Consider the following 23,870-nt stretch of genomic DNA (forward strand, 5'->3'; position numbering starts at 1 on the left):
TTAAATTGGATTTAATTATTATTATTATTATTTTTTTTTTTTTATTTATTTTTTTGTTTAATGACCGGAAATATTTTACGTATTTTATTTTTCTGTGTATATTTCTTTTATATATTTATTATGTCCAAATGTCCTATAGGGTATACCTATGGGTGGATCTTTTATTTATTATGTACTAATGAGCGCTCGTTTTAGAGATCACTGCACTTTGTACATATGCTTGTATGTACATATGTATTACGCTTTTGGTTTTTTATGCAATCCTGCTTGCTTTTGTTGCTCAAAAATCAAGGGGTATTGCTGGAATATGCCAATGTGGACTTTGAATATGTTTTATACGCAATCCTGCTTGGTTTTGTTAGACGAAAACCAAGGGGTATCGCGGAATATATGCCAATGTGAACTTCGAAGCAATGAGCGTATCTGCATATGAGACAATACACTTTTGTACAAATATTTGATTATGAAGAGAAAGTTGTTATGAAAAAACAGTCTATTTGTTATATAATTTGTACCCGATGTCGATCGGGGATACTTTTCAGTATATATTGTATATCTGATATTTATATGCGCCCGTATGTGCATATATATATACGCATGTATGTAAATATGTATATATGTTCGTACGAAGAAACCACGAAAAGGGAATTAAACGACCGCAGGTAATTCTCTCAAGCTCACTCGTTTTTATGTATATAACGGGTGATTTTTTTGAGGTTAGGATTTTCATGCATTAGTATTTGACAGATCACGTGGGATTTCAGACATGGTGTCAAAGAGAAAGATGCTCAGTATGCTTTGACATTTCATCATGAATAGACTTACTAACGAGCAACGCTTGCAAATCATTGAATTTTATTACCAAAATCAGTGTTCGGTTCGAAATGTGTTTCGCGCTTTACGTCCGACAAATTTTGTTCAGCGATGAGGCTCATTTCTGGTTGAATGGCTACGTAAATAAGCAAAATTGCCGCATTTGGGGTGAAGAGCAACCAGAAGCCGTTCAAGAACTGCCCATGCATCCCGAAAAATGCACTGTTTGGTGTGGTTTGTACGCTGGTGGAATCATTGGACCGTATTTTTTCAAAGATGCTGTTGGACGCAACGTTACGGTGAATGGCGATCGCTATCGTTCGATGCTAACAAACTTTTTGTTGCCAAAAATGGAAGAACTGAACTTGGTTGACATGTGGTTTCAACAAGATGGCGCTACATGCCACACAGCTCGCGATTCTATGGCCATTTTGAGGGAAAACTTCGGACAACAATTCATCTCAAGAAATGGACCCGTAAGTTGGCCACCAAGATCATGCGATTTAACGCCTTTAGACTATTTTTTGTGGGGCTACGTCAAGTCTAAAGTCTACAGAAATAAGCCAGCAACTATTCCAGCTTTGGAAGACAACATTTCCGAAGAAATTCGGGCTATTCCGGCCGAAATGCTCGAAAAAGTTGCCCAAAATTGGACTTTCCGAATGGACCACCTAAGACGCAGCCGCGGTCAACATTTAAATGAAATTATCTTCAAAAAGTAAATGTCATGAACCAATCTAACGTTTCAATTAAAGAACCGATGAGATTTTGCAAATTTTATGCGTTTTTTTTTTTAAAAAAAGTTATCAAGCTCTTAAAAAATCACCCTTTATATAATGCATACATATGTATGTATATGTGTTCGCGGTACGAATAAATCACGAATAGAGAACCAAGTGCCCGTAGGTAATTTTCGCAAATTAGCTTGTTAACAAGTATATAAGTATGTAATTGTATAACTGCGACGCATATACATACGTATGTATATATGTACGCAGTGAGAAGAGGCCGCGAAAAGAAAATATAATGATATTCTGACTTTAGAATATATGTAAGTATGTAAATGTATGTATATATTTTGAAATATGCATATAATTTTAGCAGTAACTGAGCCAGTTATGCTCTTTATTGTTTTTACAAATATACGTGGAATATATGTACATATGTATGTATGGTACAAACTTGAATTCTCACTACGCTTTTGTTTGTTGTTATTTTTTTTTTTCTTTTTGATTACCGTAGCTTACTTTTAGCAATTCTGCTTATACTTGGTTAAGTATAAGGGGTCTTGATGGAAATTTCAAAGGTAAATACTTGAATTTTAATATGTATTTTCTCGGGGTAATTTTGTGTTATAACACAACGGTAATCATTTAATCTCTTATATACAGTACCAAACTGTTTTGTTATCGGTTTTTGGTTTTTCTTCTTCTTCTTCTTTACTGGCGTAGACACCGCTTACGCGATGATAGCCGAGTCAACAATAGCGCGCCAGTCGTTTCTTCTCTTCGCTACGTGGCGCCAATTGGATATTCCAAGCGAAGCCAGGTCATTTTCCACTTGGTCCTTCCAACGGAGTGGAGGTCTTCCTCTTCCTCTGCTTCCCGCGGCGGGTACTGCGTCGAATACTTTCAGAGCCGGAGTGTTTTCATCCATCCGGACAACATGACCTAGCCAGCGTAGCCGCTGTCCCTTAATTCGCTGAACTATGCCAATGTCGTCGTATATCTCGTACAGCTCATCGTTCCATCGAATGCGATATTCGCCGTGGCCAACGCGCAAAGGACCATTAATCTTTCGCAGAACTTTTCTCTTGAAAACTCGCAACGTCGACTCATCGGTTGTTGTCATCGTCCAAGCCTCTGCACCATATAGCAGGACGGGAATTATGAGCGACTTATAGAGTTTGGCTTTTGTTCGTCGAGAGAGGACTTTACTTTTCAGTTGCCTACTCAGTCCAAAGTAGCACCTGTTGGCAAGAGTAATCCTGCGTTGGATTTCCAGGCTGACACTGTTGGTGGTGTTAATACTGGTTCCTAAATAGACGAAATTATCTACAACTTCAAAGTTATGACTGTCAACAGTGACGTGAGTGCCAAGTCGCGAGTGCGACGACTGTTTGTTTGATGACAGGAGATATTTCGTCTTGCCCTCGTTCACTGCCAGACCCATTTGCGTTGCTTCCTTGTTCAGTCTGGAGAAAGCAGAACTAACGGCGCGGGTGTTGAGACCGATGATATCAATATCATCGGCATACGCCAGCAGCTGTACACTCTTATAAAAGATTGCACCTGCTCGATTAAGTTCTGCAGCTCGAATAATTTTCTCCAGCAGCAGATTGAAGAAGTCGCACGATAGGGAGTCGCCTTGTCTGAAACCTCGTTTGGTATCGAACGGCTCGGAGAGGTCCTTCCCGATCCTGACGGAGCTTTTCGTGTTGCTCAACGTCAGTTTACACAGCCGTATTAATTTTGCGGGGATACCAAATTCAGACATCGCGGCATAAAGGCAGCTCCTTTTCGTGCTGTCGAAAGCAGCTTTGAAATCGACGAATAGGTGGTGAGTGTCGATTCTCCTTTCACGGGTCTTTTCCAAGATTTGGCGCATGGTGAATATCTGGTCGGTTGTTGATTTACCAGGTCTGAAGCCACACTGATAAGGTCCAATCAGTTTGTTGACGGTGGGCTTTAATCTTTTACACAATACGCTCGACAGAACCTTATATGCGATGTTGAGGAGGCTAATCCCACGGTAGTTGGCGCAGATTTTGGGGTCTCCTTTTTTATGGATTGGGCATAGCACACTTAAATTCCAATCGTTGGGCAGACTTTCGTCCGACCATATTTTGCAAAGAAGCTGATGCAGGCACCTTATCAGCTCTTCGCCGCCGTATTTGAATAGCTCGGCCGGCAATCCATCGGCCCCTGCCGCTTTGTTGTTTTTCAGTCGGGCAATTGCTATTCGAACTTCTTCATGGTCGGGCAATGGAACGCCTGCTCCATCGTCATCGATTGGGGTATCGGGTTCGCCTTCTCCCGGTGTTGTGCTATCACTGCCATACAGCAGGTTGGAGAAGTGTTCCCTCTATAATTTAAGTATGCTCTGAGCATCGGTAACTAGATCACCTTGGGGGGTTCTACAGGAGTATGCTCCGGTCTTGAAACCTTCTGTAAGCCGCCGCATCTTTTCGTAGAATTTTCGAGCATTACCCCTGTCGGCCAGCTTATCGAGCTGTTCGTACTCACGCATTTCGGCCTCTTTCTTCTTCTGTCTGCAAATGCGTCTCGCTTCCCTCTTCAACTCTCGGTTTCTATGCCATCCCGCACGTGTTGTGGTCGATCGTAACGTTGCGAGGTAGGCAGCCTGTTTTCTCTCCGCTGCGACACGGCACTCCTCGTCGTACCAGCTGTTCTTTTGCACTTTCCGAAAACCAATGGTTTCGGTTGCAGCTGTACGTAAGGAGTTTGAAATGCCGTCCCACAGTTCCCTTATACCGAGTTGTTGACGAGTGCTCTCAGAGAGCAGGAGTGCAAGCCGAGTAGAAAATCGTTCGGCTGTCTGTTGTGATTGCAGCTTCTCGACGTCGAACCTTCCTTGTGTTTGTTGGCGTGCGTTTTTTGCTGCACAGAGGCGGGTGCGAATTTTGGCTGCAACAATATAGTGGTCCGAGTCGATGTTAGGACCTCGGAGCGCACGCACATCTAAAACACTGGAAACATGTCTTCCGTCTATCACAACATGATCGATCTGGTTGGTAGTTTTTCGATCCGGAGACAGCCAGGTAGCTTAATGTATCTTCTTATGCTGGAATCTAGTACTACAGATAACCATATTTCGGGCCCCGGCGAAGTCGATCAGCCTCAACCCATTTGAGGATGTTTCCTCGTGGAGGCTGAATTTACCGACCGTAGTGCCAAAGATACCTTCTTTGCCCACCCTGGCGTTGAAGTCGCCAAGCACGATTTTGACATCGTGGCGGGGGCATCTCTCATAAGTGCGCTCCAAGCACTCATAAAAGGCATCTTTGGTCACATCGTCCTTCTCTTCCGTAGGGGCGTGGGCGCAAATCAGCGATATGTTGAAGAACCTCGCTTTGATGCGGATTGTGGCTAGACGTTCATTCTCCGGAGTGAATGATAGTACTCGGCGACGGAGTCTCTCTCCCACCACGAATCCAACACCAAACTTGCGCTCCTTTATATGGCCACTGTAGTAGATGTCACAAGGACCTACTCGTCTCTGTCCTTGTCCCGTCCATCGCATTTCTTGGACGGCGGTGATGTCAGCCTTTATTTTCACGAGGACATCAACCAGCTGGGCAGCGGCACCTTCCCAATTAAGGGACCGGACATTCCAGGTGCATGCCCTCAAATCGTAGTCCTTATTTCGTTTGCCATGGTCGTCATCGAAAGGGGGGTTTCTCATCCGAGGCTTATAGTTGATTTTCATTGGGGGTGTTTTTTTACGTGGCGGGTCCCAAACCCAGCGCACAACCCTATGCAGGGGATGTTTCGCCTTCTCACGTTAGCTCGCCTTCAAACGGATGTTCTTAGGCTACCCAGAGGATACTTGGTCAAAGACCGGAAGTCGTGAGCTGCTTGAGTCACATGTAAAAGAATCGTTTCTGGCCACTCCCAAGTGAATGGCAATCAGAGAACTTTCCTCACTTGCGTGAACTTCTACACATGACTCCATCCGAAAAAATAAACCGAACTCCGAAAACAGTTTGGTAACGGTTTTCAATTATTTTTCGACCTGAAATTTGGTCTGAACCGTAAATTTAAGTTTAGATTCTACCATACATATGTATATGAAAGAGATATATAAATTGAAAGGAACGATACAACTCACTTTGAATTCCGCCAGGGGCTTTTGGGGATAATATGAGTGTATGGTGTGGTGATTCCTTGGTGACTATCTTTTTGTTTTTTTTTTTTTTTTGTTTTTTCCGTTTGTTAATTATTTTTCACTGCACCTGATTTTTTTCCTTTTTTGTCTTTTTCACAGCGCAATTTTTTTTTTCCACCTCACTTATGCACACTTTTTTTGTTATGTTTTCGGTGACTTTAGCCACTCCACTATCTCTCCTTAATTTATATATGCATATATGTATGAGTATATCATAAAAATTTTTTTCTTTTTCTTTTTCCACCGCACTTCCCTCCTTTTTTTTTTTTTGTTTTTTGCACTTTGCACGTTTGTTCACTTTTTTTTTTTCTTTTCGCACTTTGCACGTTTGTTCCCAGTTTTATATGTTATGCATTTTTATGCATGCATGTAAAAAATTTTTTTGTCGTTTTCACTAACGGTTTTTCCTTCCCGTTTTGGCACCAACGGGGTTTTTTTTCCCCTTAGATTTTGGCACCACCGATTTTGTCACTTTTCACCATCACCAGCAAGATTTTTTTTTTTTTCCAATATGTATTAATATTTCACGGTTTTTTTTTCTTTTTGTTCTTACAGTTTTGTCACTAACGGTTTTCACACTTTTGACAATTTTTTTTTTCTTTTTTTTTTCACCGTTTTTTGTGTTTTTGTTAAATTATAATTTTGTGCACATAGAATGTGCTTGTTTCCATATATATACCAATGTACAAGTATGTATATTCTTTCACTGCACAACAATTTTGTAACTGATTTTATTTATCGCGTCGTCGCGTCACCGTGATTAAGTTAAATTTTTTTTTTTTTTCTTTCCGATTTTTAAAAGTTATCACTAGTGCCGTCCGGTACGGCTCGAAGGACCATAGAAAAACACTCAGAGAGTTTTTTATAAAAAAACTCGCGGAACTTACCAGTGGTTTTAAATTAAGAAAATGCGGGATAAGAAAAAATGCCGGTAGATGCGTATATGCGCGCTGATCGTATTGAAAGAGAGGCTGGCGCCGTCCGCCAGTCCCTTTTGTTGATTGTGTTTGGTGTCCTCGTGTATGGTGTGAAAGGTGTGGTGTAGATGATGATGAGTTGGTGTGTGTGGGATGAATATTGGTGTAGAGGTGTGGAGTATGATGTGTGGATGATGTGGATGGTGTAACCGTGTTGAGTATGGTGTGTACGTTAGGGGGGTCAGGTGCTCATTTAGCCACAAGGCATTGATACTGCCATAGAGAGTACCCTAATAAACTCCTTTCGATTGAACGGTTTTTTGCTCTTGGAAATCATATTGCGGCAGTAACTGACATACGAGTTTATAAACTAAATATTAAGCATACCATAAAATACTGCCATGTCCCGCCTATTCGTTTTTCTGGAACATGACAAGAGTGAACACATCTGGTCCAATGTGTAGACACTTCCCTTTGTTGTTCGTGTTGGAGATATCTCTACATTAGTCTACTGAACAATTTCTGATATTATTTCGTCAGTGAAAAGCATTGAAGGACGAAATCAGATCATATAAGGCTTTACATGCTCTTGTGGGACTTCTTATTGCTCGGATAACATTCATCGATGGTTGTGCCATACTTTTTAAGAACGGTAGGGAGACAAAAAATTCAATATCTTTGGAATGGTACGAATGAGCAAACATTTTTTTTTGCAGATTATTAAAGGTGAATATTTTCCGCCTTGTGTCTTATCCTTTTCAGTTTTTTTATCGTGAAGAACACATGAAAAATTTAAATTGTTTAACCAAAATTTATGGACCACTTAACGTAGTTTGACCCACCCCAGTGGTTTGACTCACCGCAATACCTGAACTTCCTGGACTTATGCTTTACATAGACATATTCTTTCCGAAAAAAATTAGTCTTAAGAGCACTACTACAATTAATCAATACATTGAGTAACAAACCAACGCCCACTAGAAATATTTTTCAGCAAAGACGTGACAGACTCTGAGAAATACGATAAACGCAGACAGAATAACATAGAAAAACTAAAAGAAAAACAGGCAAATGACTTAAAAACCATAACAAGGACCGTAATGAAATTAAAACTTACTCACCAGGGCAGACAATATTCGTCAAGGAAAATAATAGACTAGGATCTAAACTCTCACCACGATACAAAAAGGAATTTAAGAAAACAAACTCACAACAATAATTGCAGAATAAGGGAGAATTGTTCACAAAAGTAATATCAGAAAGGTGTAAATAATAGTCTGAAGGTGAATAGAGCTGAATCGTCTAATAACGAGAAAAAACATGTATCAGGCATAAAAAAACTACAAACAAAAACAAAACACAATATTTCTAACCTTTTATAATTCATTGTTCTAGGATAATCTTGTCAATCGTAAAGGCAAATTTCGACATTACGAACTATATGGACGCATACAACATTAAAATCTATAAAGGAATAAAGAAATTACAAACGTCATCCATAAAATTAATTCTCTTAATTATCTTAATAATCTTCAGCAAACAGAAATCGAACTTCTAAAAATCCGCAAACACACCATTAAAGATCTTTAAACAAGCTATATCTTTCATACTCTAACTCACGAAATAGTCCAATCACTCAATGCATTAAATACACTAACTTTTCAATGCCGTCGAACTAAACCAGATCATGATAAGCTATTAACAATACAAAAAAATCTCAATACCCTAAACACAACCAATAACGACCAAGTCATTATAAATAAACAATTACAGAACAGAATAAACGATTTAACTACAATCTCAAATATGTTAAAAAATACAAACAGAAGAGATAATTTGCTTAATAATGAAGTAGCAATAAATTTCCAAAATCAAGTCAGACCAATAAAAGAAGAAATAATAATATGCAACTGAATGGGCCAATCTGAATATAATAAATACTTTTCTTCTACACGAAATATAATTACACAAACATTAAAAAAATAATGTAACACTCCACCAGTCGAAGAAATGTTAGAGCTTGCTGAAGTATCCATCTATATATATAAAAATAAGTCCGTATATGTACGTCGCCGAACTAATCATAAACGCGTCGTGCGATTTCAATCAAACTTACACACTACGTAGGCAGTGGACCATATATGGTTTATATGAAGTTTCGTTGAAATCCGATAACGCATGTGTGTGCGATGCGTATGTGAAGTGAGTGTGTTTTTGCCGCAGGCGTTTTTTGTACCGCATGCAGCATTCATTAGTATTGAATACGAGTACATTTTGGTCGTTTGTGTATTGGAGACCATTGCACGGAGTGATGCAAATAGCAATTTGTTATCATTCCTTTTTTCTCTTTGGACGTCGTTGGTGATTGATCTTATCGTAATCGATTTTTGAAAATATTAATTTCTTCGCATTTTTTGGTGAGTATTTTGATAAAAATAAATTAATTTTCGTTCTAATCATCGTTTTAATTTGAATATTTTGTTAAACAAAATTAAAAAAAAAAAAACAATGATTACTGAGATAAAAATCGATTGTTTTGCTAAACAAGAGTTCTGATTGTTACAAACGACATAATCACAAATTTGATATTTTGTGAAAAAAATTTAAAAATTGAGTGAATTTTTTTTGTTTAATGTCCGATCAGTGAGCTAGATCAGCAGATTTTCGTTCACTTTTTGGAGCTTTTCGAGTGCAGACGATCTCGAACGTTTCATTTTCGCTTCCGAACGGTAAGACAAAAATTATTTCGATTTTTTGGCCAATTTTTAATTGAATTTTGACACATTTTCAGCTTTTCGAGTCCAGAATTTTCTGGATTTCATCAATTTATTACTGAAGTTCTTTATTATCTTTAGTTTACATTGGACGTCGGTCGCGTAGAACGCAAAATAGATCAAACGAAAGGGAAAATCAATCGCAAGAACAGCGGAGAACAAGAGATTGCAAATACAAGGGAACGTGTTGTAAGATCGGTCTCAGACCGTAGGCCGACAAGTATTAATCAAAAATTACGAAGGCGTGCCGCACAAATCTACGTTAATGTTGTTTGTTGTTGTTGGTGCTAGATTTAGATATAATCACGCAATTGATTACAGTTTGCATAAGTTTGTGGTTATGCACATAGAATTATGATGCGACAAAATCAGGAAAATCATATTTTGAAATGTCGGAGACTCTTTCATCAATATGTCGTAGACATGTATGCAAAGATAGAAACAGAGCGTTTGAACTTTATTCAATTCAATCAACAGAAGTTGCGATCAGAATAGTATATACATCTCCGCGAAGCAATCAATAATGATGGAAATGTTGACAATGTTGGACAAGTTGTTATTTTACCAGCAAGTTACACAGGCAGTCCAAGGCACATGCATGAATATGCACAAGATGCCATTTGCTATATTCGTTTGTATGGTCGACCAGATTTGTTTATTACATTTACATGTAATCCACAATGGGACGAAATCAAGCAATATTTATCTGTAGGGCAATCTTCTACAGACCGTCATGACATAACTGGACGAGTATTTAGACAGAAGCTGAAGTCATTGATAGATTTTATTGTTTAACATCAAGTTTTCGGCGAAGTTCGATGTTGGATGTATTCGGTGGAATGGCAAAAGAGAGGATTACCGCATGCCCATATTTTGGTATGGTTAGTCAACAAAATAACAAGCGATCAAATAGATGACATCATCTCATCAGAAATTCCTGATCAGGATGCAGGTTTATTTGATGTTGTTACAAAAAGTATGATTCATAGACCATGTGGTGTTCTAAATATTAATTGGCCATGTATGAAAGGTGGGAAATGCACGAAGCGGTATCCCAGAGATTTGATTTCCGAGATAATTAATGGAAAAGATGGTTACCCATTGTATCGCCGACGCTCAACGGATGATAATGGCAAATCAATAAATCTATGAGTCAATAATCTAGATGCTAATTTGCTAAAATATTGCTTTATTCACAAGTACCAACATATTACACTTGGAATGCATCTGGAAAGAAATGGAACAGACGTAAGCCAGGAAGACCAGTTCACGGTTATGCTGGCATTTTTGAAAGTGATGCCATTGGACGTCTCTACACAGTGCATCCCAGTCATGCTGATTGGTTTTATTTGCGTCTATTATTGATTTATGTTCGTGGGCCTACATCTTTTTTGAGTTTGAAAAGAGGTCACGGGGTCACACTTTTCGTCAAGCATGTCAGGAATTGCATTTACTGGAAAATGATAATCACTGGAATGCGACACTTAGGGATGCATCAGCAACAGGTTCTCCTCATGAAATACGAACAATATTTGCTATTATTATTGCAACATGTTTTCCATCTGATCCACTGCAATTATGGGAAAATTTTAAGGATTTTATGACCGAAGACATTTTGCATCGAATGCGCCGAATTGCAGGAAATAACTATTTAATGATTACACTTGAAATGTTTAATGAGGCATTGATTATCATTGAAGATATTTGTTTGGTAATTGCAAATAAAGCATTGACACAATTGGGTTTGGTAGCTCCAAATCCACCAATGCATGATACATTCAATCAAGAAATAAACCGTGAAAAACAATATGATTTGAATAAGTTGACCACATTTATAAACTTGAATTTGCGTAAATTGAATCCAGAACAGAGACACGCATGTGATACCATAATGGAATCAGTACGAAACGAAACTGGAGGAATGTTTTTGAAGTTATATTTCTTATACGACGCCGGAAAAAGTTGCGATAGATTCTGGTTGCGCAACCTTCCATATAAAAGTAACGCAAAGTTGCGCAACCTCGCTCCATCCATATGAATGTAACGCAACCTTGTCTGCGAAGCTGTGCGAGCAGCAAGCGAAGCGGTGACAATCGGCGATCGTTTGTTCGTTTCTTTCGGCACAGCTCGGCCGACACAACAACACAACACAATCTTCCATGCTTATGCTGTTGTTGTTTTTGTAGAACAATGTTTCAATTTTTGGTTGGTGACATATTCACATGTGTGCGCATATGTATGTCTGTATGCTTGTGCATTATTTAAGTTATACTTCTTTTTCTTTCGTTTGTCTTTCATTTCTGCGAATTCTCAACTATTTTACGTACGTTTTGGTTGAAATACTCTGCGTTGGCCTTTCAGAATCACACATAATCATTTCTGTGGTTTTTGAAATTGACCCACGAGGACGAGGTATATGGTTTTATCTGGGAGCGTGAGATTTAAGAAAATCGCTCGCTTACAAGGGATAAAACGACTTCTGAGTGGCGATTTTAATGAATAAATTCACAGAATCATTTCTGTGCTTTTGGAAATCAATACTAATAAATATTTTTTTCTTACTAATAGAAAATAAATTTATCACAGCAATATACATAAACATATACATAATATTGCTGTGATAAATTTAATTTCTATTAGTAAGCAAAAAATTAATAATAAATTTATTAAGACTATACTTCTCAGGGCATCACAGAAATGTTATGTACATATATGTATATTAGGGTGGTTTTAGTGAATAGAGGTGAATTTTTTTTTTCTGAAATTTGTGTGTGCTCACTTCTAGGAATGTGCCATTTAGTGTAAAAATACAATTGTAAGAGTTTCAGCTTAATCGAACTTTGCCTTCCCGTGCCGAAAGAGCCTTGAAGTTTGATAAAATGGCCATTTTTCGCGGAAAAGCGTTATTTTTCGAGTTTAACTTACGACTGATTCCACCTACCTCGGGCCCCTCCTCTGGAATATAATGTATGACGGAGTACTGCGACTCAAAGTACCGGAAAACGTACACATCATTGGGTTCGCAGACGATATCGCGGTTGTGGTAATAGCAAAACACATACACGATATACTTACGATTACCAACAAAGTAATAACGTTAATAAGCGATTGGCTCGAAACTAACGGACTGACCCTAGCGGAGAGCAAGACCGAGGCGGTACTCATTACTGGCAGAAAAGTTCGGGAAGTTGCCACGTTCAGCACAAAAGGTGTAAGCATCACTACTCAACCCGCAATTAAGTACTTAGGAATCATTCTTGATGCAAGGATGTCCTTTAAAGAACACGTAGCGTACACATGCGAAAAAGCTACAAAAGTGTGCAGAGCCTTGACCCGATTAATGCTAAATACCCGCGGGCCAAAGCAAAATAGAAGACGACTATTAGCTGGTGTATTAAAGTCAGTCGCACTGTACGGCGCCCAGATTTGGGGGAATGCCCTCGAAGTAAAATCTTATCGCCGTGGCCTCTTTTCTATATATGCCACTTGCGCGCTAAGAGTTTGCTCTGCGTTTCGCACAGTATCGGAAGATGCTGCCCTAATAATCTCGGGCCTACACCCTTTAGACCTCTTGGCGAAAGAAATTCAATGTCTTACAAATGACAGGTTACCGCATAATACACTGAAAGAAATTGCAAGGGCAGAGACGGTGAATCACTGGCAAAAACGCTGGCAAGAAAGCGAAAATGGGCGGTGGACATACCGACTGATCCCCAACGTTGAACCATGGTTAAACAGACCACACGGTGAGGTAGATTTCCACTTAACTCAAATCCTCACAGTACATGGCTGCTTCAAAGCATATTTGAAACGATTCGGACACGAAAACAACGACACATGCGGTTATTGCGGTACCGTCGAAAATGTAGAACACACATTTTTCTATTGCCCGAAATATAACCATCAGAGGCAACACTTAAAAAATGCTTTCGGTGTAGACCCAACTCCTGATAACTTGGTAGACCAAATGGTCGAATCAGTAGAGAAGGGGAAAGCTGCTTGCGAAGTGGCAGCCAGGGTTATGAAATCCCAACGTGCTAGCGAACAGCAGCGGAGAAGAGAGCGGCTAAACGAAACGAACAACCACGACCCAAACACACTAACATTGACGTGACGGGAAGGGTTGGCGACGAACAATGTAACAATGTACATGGGGGTTATCAGACCAACAGAGGTGGGGCCAAGTAAATGCAACTTCTAACTGACTGCATTTGGACCATTACGTACATATGAGTGTCACTCAACCATCCTCCCGAGGTAATACTTGACGGTGGTACCGGGGGGAACGGTACAGGATGGTAGGAGGTTTAGTTCGGATTCAAGTTCCACACTTACCAGGGGTCCAGGCTTTCGATGCTTCCTCCTCGTAAAAAACAAAAAAAAAAAAAAAATTACAATAAATTTATTATCAAATGAAAGGTAATTTTGTTGAAATTAAAGTCTATTATAATACATTTTCTTTAGAAATGTAAGGTTTGGAAGATATTTAACATTTAATGGACCAAGTTCGTGTTATGTGTCTTTTTGGTGACACTCATACATGTATTTTAAATTAGAATTTTATATATTCATAAAAGGTATGAAGGCTTCGGCATGGCCGAAGACAGCCCTTCCTTACTTGTTTTTAAGTATTTTTTGACATTTTTGAGAGTTTGGCCTTGGCCTAAGACAGTGACATAATTGGGCCGTCAAATTTCTTAACTTTTCATTCCATGCAACTTTACTTTAGTATATCCTATACTTTTACTAAAATAAAGCGACAACAACAAAAGATCAGAATAACTTTCATTAACCTTTACTTTACTACTTTTTCACATTTCAACCTCACTAAACATATTTTTTCTCCAATAAGCTGGCATCTCTAGTATTATTTGGTATTGTATATTTCTGGCATCTCGTGGCTGACTTGTTGCTCATATTTACCGCTATGTATTCTGGTAGTAAGTAAAAAGTGGGGAATCCCCTATTTGATTTCGACGCTTTAAGAGAAATGTTATTTTAAAGTTTGTTGTGCTAAGTGAACAGTTCGATATTAGAAAGTGCAAGATATTACATACATAGTTATATAATTAAAATCAAATGGCTACTACCTCATCTAATGTTCATGTTCGATCTAAAACCCTAATTTATTTAATTGGGTATTCATCTCATCAAATAATCGAGAGTAAACTGCCATCTAATCATCAAGTGTTAAAGTCATTGTTTTACAACATTCGTGAAGTTGGATTACCTTTTAGTGATGCTGCAAAACTCACTCTGACGGAAGTTCTTGTGTTCTGGGAGAAAGCTAAAATACCTTATCAATTACAAAAAATGCTGTTCGCAAAGTCGAAAAATTATATAACGAATGGAGGGCACTTCAGAAGTGTTCAAGATTGAAGACAAAACGTCAAGAGGAAAAAAATCTTGCATTCACATCCAAACTGTCCGATCTTTTTAATGTAGCAGTGGAAGATGCCATTTCAAAAATGTCTAATCAGGAAGATATTAAATTTTTGTCATATCAGAGAATGAAAGGACGTCCAGGCCATATGGAAGGTATCGATGTGAATACAGCTCTAGCTGAACAAAGAAGAGAAGCAAAAGCAGAAGAGTGGCGATGGCGACAGATTTCACCAGTAAGCGCTGGTAAGTTTATAGTATAGTTGCCCAATTTTACTTAAAAACTAGATACTCAAACCCATACTTAAATAGGTAATAAAATGCTGGCTCTTAGAAGCTATAGCCTTTATTCGTTCCTATTTGTTACCAACATCAACAGTATTTTTCTCCCAAAATCCATACATTTTCTTTCGTTTTTTCATTGCAACAGAAAATGTACGAGACATCTCATTGTCTTCTGAATCAGAAGTGGAAGAAATCACCTCGGATGAAGTATTTACCGATGATGAAAAAGCCAGCAAAGCGGAGACAGCGAGTAAAAAAAGGAAATACAGTCGTGGTTATAAAGAAGTAATGACGGAAAAATTATCAATTTTGCTAGATAGGTGCAAAATTTCTGATAGAAATGCTGTGCGAATAATTTTCGCAACAGCTGAAAGTCTGGGCTGTAATGTCGAGGAATTTGCACTTAGTAGAAGTGCTTTAAGAAAACGCAGAATATCCTTTCGAAGTCAACGGGCCCAGAAAATCAAGACGAGGTTTAAAAACTTAGACTTAGAGGGTATTGTTGTTCATTGGGATGGAAAACTTTTAGCAAACCTTTTTCAGAAAGAATGTGCTGAACGGTTGGCAGCCTTGGTAAGCAAAGGAGACTGTGAACAACAACAACTACTGGGGGTCCCGGAATTAGAAAATTCCACAGGCGCCAGTCAGGCAGAAGCTGTTAGCGGTAGTCTAAAAGAATGGGATATTGGCGATAAAATTGTTGGTATGTGTTTTGATACGACGGCTTCCAACACAGGACGAATGAAAGGCGCATGCACCTTGTTAGAAAAACAGCTAGGTAAAAGTTTGTTGTACTTAGCCTGCCGCCATCACATTTTAGAAGTCGTTTTACGGTCAGTATTTGAGTACAAAATGGGATCAACGACTGCTCCCCAACGTGACATTTTTAGAAGATTTCAAATACATTGGCCTAACATAGATCAGTCTAAATACATTGAAGGGGTATAGGATGATTCGGTAAAGAAGTCAGTGAAAGAGTTCGAAAAAGAGGTTTCGGAATTTCTTCTCTTTCAGTTAACTGAAAAACAGCCGAGGGATGATTACTTAGAACTTATTAAGTTATGTTTAATATTTTTAGGAAAAGTCCCTTCTCACGATGTTTCGTTTAACACTCCTGGTGCTTATTATTACGCCCGTTGGATGGCAAAAGCCATTTACTCTCTGAAAATGTTCATTTTTAGAGAACAGTTTTTTATGACCGAAGGGGAGTTCAGTTCACTAAAAGCTATTTGTTTATTTATTGTTAATTTGTATGTGAAGATGTGGTGTCAAGCTTCAAATGCAATAAGTGCACCTAGTAATGATTTACAATTTGTTCAAAATGTAATTAAGTACAGACGTATTGATCAAGGTGTATCAGAAAAGGTATTGGGAAAATATTTACTTCACCTGTGGTATCTGAACCCGGAACTGATTTGCCTTAGCTTATTTGACAAAAATGTTTCAAATGAAATAAAAAGAAAAATGGCAAAAGAGATTTTATCGTACAGAAATTTAACAGAAGAAGAAAGTCTTCAAGGATAATGAGGGTGCAAGTTTCTGAAAATGAAGCTGTAAGCCTATTTAAAAATATTTCACTCAGAACTTTGTTTCGGATCAAAGCCTGGCCTCTTTCGAATATTTCGAAGTCAAAACTGATTTTTTGACCGAGGACCCCAAGAAATGGTCCGAAAATAAAGACTTTTTGAAACTTCAAAGTTTTGTTAGGAGTATGAAGGTAGTAAACGACACGGCAGAGAGAGGGGTTAAGTTAATTCAAGACTTCAATAATATTCTTACAAAAGATGAGGAGCAAAAACAATTCGTGGTAGCGGATTGTCTTCGGCTTTACCCTGATACTTCCAAAAGTACCCTTTCTCTACCCTTATCTGATGAATGATATTGGAAACAATAATATATAAATAAATTGATAAATTTTTTATAATTTTTGTTTTTAGTATGAATTCTCTTTTCTATATGTTTATTATACTCTCGCAACAAAAATGCTAAGGAGAGTATTATAGTTTTGTTCACATAACGGTTGTTTGTAAGTCCTAAAACTAAAAGAGTCAGATATAGGGTTATATATACCAAAGTGATCAGGGTGACGAGTAGAGTTGAAATCCGGATGTCTGTCTGTCCGTCCGTCCGTCTGTCCGTCCGTGCAAGCTGTAACTTGAGTAAAAATTGAGATATCATGATGAAACTTGGTGGACGTACTTCTTGGCTCAATAAGAAGGTTAAGTTCGAAGATGGGCAAAATCGGCCCACTGCCACGCCCACAAAATGGCGGAAACCGAAAACCTATAAAGTGTCATAACTAAGCCATAAATAAAAATAATAAAGTGAAACTTGGCACAAAGGATCGCATTAGGGAGAGGCATATTTGGACGTAATTTTTTAGGAAAAGTGGGCGTGACACCGCCCCCTACTAAGTTTTTTGTACATATCTCGGAAACTACTATAGCTATGTCAACCAAACTGTATAGAGTCGTTTCCTTCAGGCATTTCCTATACAGTTCAAAAATGGAAGAAATCGGATAATAACCACGCCCACCTCCCATACAAACGTTATGATGAAAATCACTAAAAGTGCGTTAACCGACTAACAAAAAACGTCAGAAACAATAAATTTTACGGAAGAAATGGCAGAAGGAAGCTGCACCCAAGCTTTTTTTAAAATTGAAAATGGGCGTGGCGTCGCCCACTTATGGAGCAAAAAGCATATCTCAGGAGCTACTCAACCGAATTCAATGAAATTCGGTATGTAATATTTTCTTAACATCCTGATGACATGTACGAAATATGGGTGAAATCGGTTCACAACCACGCCTTCTTCCAATATAACGCTATTATGAATTCCATCTGATGCCTTCTCTGTATAATATATATATTAGGAACCAATGATGATAGCGGAATAAAACTTTACACAAATACGGTATTTGAGCTGAGGTATTCCTTGTGGAAAAATTGTCGTGATCGGACTATAACTTTTCAAGGTCCCTGATGTCGAACACGAAGAACTCAGTGCCTAACCTAACCTAACCTAATTTTTCACCGAAAATATCGGTAAATCTCTCAGAATTTAATTATAATTAACTTTACAGCAAAATAAAAAAATATATAAATGATGGATAATGAAATCTTGATTATCACTTCATCATGCGAGAGTATAAAATGTTCGGTGACACCCGAACTTAGCCCTTCCTTACTTGTTTTTTATATAGATTTGTTCCCATCGTCTTATCTTTTTGTTAAATATTGTACCAATTAATGTACGAAAACTGAAAATACAATATATAACTAAAAGATTTTACTAATTTCTAGCATTTTCTATTATAATAAAATAAAGGACTTCAGTGTATGCATTGTTTATGGTTAAGGTAAGGATAGTTTCAAAAATCGTGGAGAACCTCGAGTGTTACTGCGAAGAACTATACTAAGGCATTTGACACGAACTTGGTCAATTAAATGTTAAATATCTTCCAAACCATGCATTTCTAAAGAAAATGCATTATAATAGACTTTAATTTCAACAAAATTACCTTTCATTTGATAATAAGTTTATTGTAATAGGTGGAATCAGTCATAAGTTAAAGTCGAAAAATAACGCTTTTTCCCGAAAAATGGCAATTTTATCAAACTTCAAGGCTTTTTCGGCACGGGAAGGCAAAATTCGATTGAGCTGAAACTGTCACAATTATATTTTTACACTAAATGGCACATTTCTAGAAGTGAGCACTTCCAAAAATTGAAAATTTATTTTGAAAAACCACCCTAATGTATATACATATTATGCATATGTATTGCTGTGATAAATTTATTGCGAAAGCAAATGTTCTACAAAGTATGTATATTTCTATACTTAAACAAAATTATTAGAACCATCGTATGTTTCTTGCATTCATAACCAAATCATACTTAAGTCAGCGCAACCTAATTGTCAATGGTGGTGTTGGTGGTAAGCGCTTGGAAGGTCAAGATGCTAACACAGGTCCCAGGTTCGAATCCCGACAGAATAAATTTTTAATTTTTTGCTTTTAACATCGTATACTATAAAAATAAATATTTTTCTTTATTTTAATTTCTATTAGTAAGAAAAATATTTATTTGTATAGTATACGATGTTGAAAGGCATACATCTTCTATCCTATCTTGTGTATCTGCACATGCTCATATGAGTGTATGTATACGCATGTGCGCGCATTGTCTTGCATGTTCATACATTCATATATACTTATATGTACATATATTTGCATACATTGCCGAACAAATAAATCACAGGCATACAAACATACATATGCGTACACATATGAATATGTCACCAACATAAAATTGATCTTCACAAGTCAATCCGGCAGCCAAATTGGCGAAGAACAAAAGAGAGATGATTACGCTGCATATTCTCTTCGGCAACGAAGAGACGGAACTACTTTCTGAGTCAAAATTCATTCACTTAGACTTTGCTTTATTCTTCATTTTATGTGCATAATAAATTTATAAAATGTGAATTTAAGTTTTCTAGGTTTCTTTCATACAAAATGATATGCATTTCTGAATATCACTAAGAAGTATAACTTCATCCGCGCGTAGGGACTCCACGCACCTTTTTTTTTTAGACGCTCCAGGAGGAACTGGCAAAACATTTCTGATTTCCTTGCTATTAGCGACTATAAGATCACAGAGTAATATAGCATTGCCACTTGCATCATCTGGAATAGCACCAACGTTATTAGATGGTGGTCGGACAGCCCATTCTGCACTTAAATTACCACTGAATATGAATCTAAATGAAAATCCCACCTGTAATGTTTCCAAAAATTCGGGAATGGGCAAAGTCTGCAACAATGCAAATTAAAAGTGTGGGATGAATGTACAATGACCCATAAGAAATCAGTGGAAGCGTTCGACAGGACATTGCAAGACTTGCGTAGTAATGATCAACAGATATTTGGTGGCGCTTTGATTCTGTTGGCTGGTGATTTTCGTCAGACATTGCCTGTGATTCCCCGTTCAACACCAGCAGATGAATTAAAAGCATGTTTAAAGTCATCTTATTTATGGAGACATGTAAAAATACTCAATTTGACTACAACTGTGCGAGTACAAATTCAAAACGATCCATCGGCCGACACATTTTCAAGGCAACTGTTGGCAATAGGCAATGGTCAACTTGCTGGTGATCGTGAAACTGGCTTAATCACTTTACCAGATAACTTTTGTAATATTGCACCAACAAAAGAAGAATTGGTGTCAAGTGTTTTTCCAAATATTGCATAAAATTATCGCAATCATAATTGGTTGGCTGAAAGAGCTATACTGGCCTCTAAAAATAAAGTCGTTGGTCAAACGAATGCAGACATTTTAACCCATATTCCTGGCGAGGTTGTAACATATCAATCAGTTGGCACGGTTACGAATCAAGACGACGCTGTTAATTATCCGACAGAATTTTTGAATTCCTTAGATTTACCCGGATTTCCACCTCATCGTTTACAATTGAAAGTGGGTGCTCCCATTATTATGCTTCGAAATATAAATCAATCACGATTATGCAATGGGACAAGATTAGCGGTTAAAAAGGTCATGAACAATTTTATCGAAGCAACAATTTTAAAGAGGAAGTCTAAAGGTGAAGATGTATTGATTCCACGCATTCCAATGATTCCATCAGATTTAGCTTTTGAATTCAAAAGACTACAGTTTCCAGTACGAAAAAATTTAAAATTAAAAATCGATTTTCAGTAGTCGAAGTGGATTAAGAATCGGTTCTTGACATTCGAAAAATCGATTATTTAACAAGAAAACTCGATTCTCGAGTGGAACCGGAATCGATTTTACCATCCCTACTGGCCGCCGTCGTGTGCACATTAAAACCTCCGCACAATAACCACCACAAAAAAATGATTTTTTTTCCATGTAATTTATATGGAAAACAGAAAATTTAAAATAGCCACCTCTTAATATTAATACTAAGAGCTCATCTTTTGAGTGACTTTTTTTTACACATTTTCGAAAGTTTTGAGCTTGTTTTTCAGTTGAAAAAAAAGGTTGCCTCAGAATGACACACCCTAGTATACATATCTTATCAACCCTACATTAATTAAATATTTAGGTAAAAACATAAACATGACTTTATTACATATGTACTTCTAAAGGTTTTAAGGAATTCGCCATGAAATGTTTCAATTTCTACGCTTGTTTGTTTTGATATAAAATATAACATACTTATGTATGTATGTATGTATATAAATTATATGCAGAGTTGTTTGCGCATTGTAAATATGCGAATCTGTAAGCGTACATTCCTTAACATCGCAAATATCATAAGTTTTCTCATTTAACACCGAAAATGCTCAATTCTGCTATTTTCATGCCCCTGATGTTAAGTGTTGAAACAGGCGAATAATATTCTGTGGTGAAACACGCCCATCCAAAACAGTAAATATCCCAAAATTGAAATATCCCTAAATTTTCGACATCGTGAACTATCTCTATAAATATACGTTCTCTGGACCAGGTAAAAAAGCTTAACATATAAAGTGGTCGTGAGGACATAAACGACGATCAACATGTGGGCCAACCAAAATCCGTGATCACCGGAAATTCCATCGAAACTATTCGTGAATTCATCAAAAATCAGCCGAAATCATCATTGAAATTCATGGAAATGGAATTGAACGTCTCCAAAACATCGATGTATCACATTTTGACCGAACATTTGGGTTTACAAAAGAGGTGTGCATGGTTTGTTCCGCACAAATTGACTGACGACCAAAATTGCTCAGAATCCAACACTTCGGAAATTTGGACAATTCCAAAATATAACTTTTTCTATACATTTTTTTGTTTTGTTTTTCAATATTTTGATTTGTAATTTATATGAATCGTTCAATTTCGGTCGCTTGCTTTTTTATTCCGGCTTTTCAATAGAAAAATTGTTGAAAACTATTCAGTGAAAACTTTATGTATGTTGAAATATTCAACATCGACATGAGTTTTGTATGTGAATAAGACAACAGTGGCGAATATGGTACGATCCATGTGTTGTCGGTTTCGATATTCACCCCTCTAAGTTGAATGCTAAATGTTCTGCCGTCTGAACGACGCCGATAGAGTGGATATCCATCATTTCCAGTTTGCGTTTCCAAAAGAAACGCACGTGGATAGTGTTTCGTGCATTTATTGTCAGACATACAAACCGAAGGGGGATTGTCGTGTCCGCGAGGTCGTAAACAATATTGGCTTTCACACTTCGGGGTGGGGGCTTTTAAGGTCTTCACTGATCTTAGAGCTAACGCCGCAATAGTTGTGAATAATCCACGCTACCGCTTAGGGTTTTTGAGAGTTGGGGTGGACGAGCAAATTTCTCGTCTCCATGAGGTAGTTTGGAGGGTTAATGATGGGATTTTTGGTAGGTATGAGTGTTCCAAGGATGGAGGATGGAGTCATGTGTAGAAGTTCACGCAAGTGAGGAAAGTTCTCTGATCGCCATTTACTTGGGAGTGGCCAGAAACGATTCTTTTGCATATGACTCAAGCAGCTCACGACTTCCGGTCTTTGACCAAGTATCCTCTGGGTAGCCTAAGAACATCCGTTTGAAGGCGAGCTAACGTGAGAAGGCGAAACATCCCCTGCATAGGGTTGTGCGCTGGGTTTGGGACCCGCCACGTAAAAAAACTCCCCCAATGAAAAGGAACAACAAGCCTCGGATGAGTGACCCCCCTTTTGATGACGACCATGGCAAACGAAATAAGGACTACGAATTGAGGGCATGCACCTGGAATGTCCGGTCCCTTAGTTGGGAAGGTGCCGCTGCCCAGCTGGTTGATGTCCTCGTGAAAATAAAGGCTGACATCACCGCCGTCCAAGAAATGAGATGGACGGGACAAGTACAGAGACAAGTAGATCCTTGTGACATTTAATACAGTGGCCATATAGAGGAGCGCAAGTTTGGTGTTGGATTCGTGGTGGGAGAAAGACTCCGTCGCCGAGTACTCTAATTCACTCCGGTAAATGAACGTCTAGCCACAATCCGCATCAAAGCGAGGTTCTTCAACTTATCGCTGATTTGCGCCCACGCCCCTACGGAAGAGAAGGACGATGTGACCAAAGATGCCTTTTATGAGCGTTTGGAGCGCACTTATGAGAGATGCCCCCGCCACGATGTCAAAATCGTGCTTGGTGACTTCAACGCCAGGGTGGGCAAAGAAGGTATCTTTGGCACTACGGTCGGTAAATTCAGCCTCCACGACGAAACATCCCCAAATGGGTTGAGGCTGATCGACTTCGCCGGGGCCCGAAATATGGTTATCTGTAGTACTAGATTCCAGCATAAGAAGATCCATCAAGCTACCTGGCTGTCTCCGGATCGAAAAACCACCAACCAGATCGATCATGTTGTGATAGACGGAAGACACGTCTCCAGTGTTTTAGATGTGCGTGCGCTCCGAGGTCCTAACATCGACTCGGACCACTATATTGTTGCAGCCAAAATTCGCACCCGCCTCTGTGCAGCAAAAAACGCACGCCAACAAACACAAGGAAGGTTCGACGTCGAGAAGCTGCAATCACAACAGACAGCCGAACGTTTTTCTACTCGGCTTGCACTCCTGCTCTCTGAGAGCACTCATCAACAATTCGGTATAAGGGAACTGTGGGACGGCATTTCAAACTCCTTACGTACAGCTGCAACCGAAACCATTGGTTTTCGGAAAGTGCAAAAGAACAGCTGGTACGACGAGGAGTGCCGTGTCGCAGCGGAGAGAAAACAGGCTGCCTACCTCGCAACGTTACGATCGACCACAACACG

General features: G+C 38.4%; 1 protein-coding gene and 1 pseudogene across 2 annotated transcripts in view; both read left to right on the plus strand.

Annotated features, from left to right (window-relative positions):
• Positions 1 to 23,870, plus strand: part of LOC125779535 (uncharacterized) — a 163,492-nt gene that overhangs the window by 130,949 nt on the left and 8,673 nt on the right. The gene's annotated exons all lie outside the window — the stretch shown is intronic.
• Positions 11,771 to 11,900, plus strand: LOC125779868 (small nucleolar RNA U3; annotated as a pseudogene).

Source organism: Bactrocera dorsalis, chromosome 6 (assembly GCF_023373825.1).
Source record: "Bactrocera dorsalis isolate Fly_Bdor chromosome 6, ASM2337382v1, whole genome shotgun sequence".
In the NCBI taxonomy this organism is placed as follows: domain Eukaryota; kingdom Metazoa; phylum Arthropoda; class Insecta; order Diptera; family Tephritidae; genus Bactrocera; species Bactrocera dorsalis.